Here is a 2,280-nt window from a genome sequence, read left to right on the forward strand (position 1 = left end):
CCGTCCCATTTGGAAGTGTTGTGGCGGGGGGACGGGGGCCCTGGGGGGTAGCAATGCCACCGGAGCGTCGCACCGGCCCCTCATACATGCAGGGTGGTGTGGTGGCATGTCCGAAGAGGCGGCACGCGTCTCCGGGGTTCGGCCCCCTCACGGACGGCGCCGCCGCCGGCACCTGGAGGGGATCTTGCTGTGGGTCTGGCCCGGATGTTGCTTCAAAGTGTTCCTATGGGCTGACCTAACACAACCGGGTGGAGAGGTCCACTGGTCAAATCCCGTCCGTGCAAAGTCAAAGGGCTAGATCCGGTGGTCAAACGCTACAGGGTTAGGCGGGACGGGGGCCCTGGGGGGGTAGCAATGCCACCGGAGCGTCGCACCGGGCCCTCATACATGCGGGGTGGTGTGGTGGCATGTCCGAAGAGGCGGCACGCGTCTCCGGGGTGTGGCCCCCCCTCGCGGACGGCAATGACACGGTAGTAGACGTTCTGCGGTAACGATGCGGCGTGAATATTATTAAATACTTGGAGCGCGATAAAATCATGAGTTTTTTACACAACGTGGGCACATGTGCTATAGGACTGATGGTAATTTTTCATAATTTTTCGTGATGGAGAAGTATCTGAACACTTCCCTTTACGCGGATTGCTCTTCGCACGTCTACGACTGTGGCCGGCGGCCTCCGGGGGCTAGCATACCGTCAAATCGTGCGTAGGCGGCCTCTCACAAGTCTAGAAGTGTTGTGGCGGTTGCAAACGCCCAGCACGCGTCTCCGGGGTGTGCCCCCCCTCTCACGGACGGCGCCGCCGCCGGCACCTGGAGGGGGGAAACGGACGCGTGGGGTCTACACGGAGGGGATCTTGCTGTGGGTCCGGCCCATATGTTGCTCCAAAGTGTTCCTATGGGCTGACCAAACACAACCGGGTGGAGAGGCCTACTGGTCAAAGCCCGTTCGTGCAAAGTCAAAGGGCTAGATCCCATGGTCAAACGCTACAGGGTTAGGCGGGACGGGGGCCCTGGGGGGTAGCAATGCCACCGGAGCGTCGCATCGGGCCCTCGTACATGCGGGGTGGTGTGGTGGCATGTCCGAAGAGGCGCCACGCGTCTCCGGGGTGTGGCCCCCCTCACGGACGGCGATGACATGGTAGTAGACGTTCTGCGGAAACGATGCGGCGTGAATATTATTAAATACTCGGAGCGCGATAAAATCATGAGTTTTTTACATGACGTGGGCACATGTGCTATAGGACCGATGGTAATTTTTCATAATTTTTCGTGATGGAGAAGTATCTGAACACTTCCCTCAACGCGGATTGCTCTTCGCGCGTCTACGACTGTGGCCGGCGGCCTCCGGGGGCTAGCATACCGTCAAATCTTGCGTAGGCGGCCTCTCACAAGTCTGGAAGTGTTGTGGCGGTTGCAAATGCCCGGCACGCGTCTCCGGGATGTGCCCCCCCCCCCTCACGGACGTCGTCGCCGCCGGCACCTGGAGGGGGGAAAGGGACGCCTCGGGTCTACATGGAGTGGATGTAGCTGTGGGTTTGGCCCGGATGTTGCTCCCGGGTGTCCCTATGGGCCGAACTGACACAACCGGGTGGAGAGGTCCACTGGTCAAAGCCCGTCCGTGGGAAGTCAAAGGGCTAGATCTCGTGGTCAACCGCTCCAGGGTTAGGCGGGACGGGGGCCCTGGGGGGTAGCAATGTGTGACGCCCGGATAATTAGACTACAGTAATCCCAAGCTAATGATGCCACATCACCTCCGTTACTGTTGTTAATCTCCCGATGACTCAATCCCGTTCGAATTCAAATTTTAAAATAAAAACAAACAACAAACGTTTTCAAACAATAAAGCTAAAATGTTCGGGTTGTGCCAAATATTGCATAGGTAATTATGGCGAAGGAACCACACTATTATAAAATGCTTAAAAACTATGAGATGAATAAAATAGTAGCAAAAACTATTATTTAAATACTTTAAATATTAAATAATTACAAAACTATTTTATTTTGCGTTAGCAAATTTATGAGGCAGTGGCATAATTAGTAAACATCAATTTAGGTGCCACTTTGGTATTTTGTTATCACTAGAATAAATAGCAACTAAAAGTAATAAAATAAATAAAAGAAAGAAAATACAAAAGGAGGAAACAAAAAAAGGGAAAGAAAAGCAAGCACCCCCCCGGGCCAGCCAACCCAACTGGCCGGCCCATTCGGCCACCGGCCCAACTGGGCCATGGCCCAGTCGGCCGCCCCCTGGCCTATAGGCCACCCCACACCCCAGAAACC

Source organism: Triticum dicoccoides, chromosome 2A (genome assembly GCF_002162155.2).
Source record: "Triticum dicoccoides isolate Atlit2015 ecotype Zavitan chromosome 2A, WEW_v2.0, whole genome shotgun sequence".
NCBI classification, from domain to species: Eukaryota; Viridiplantae; Streptophyta; class Magnoliopsida; order Poales; family Poaceae; genus Triticum; species Triticum dicoccoides.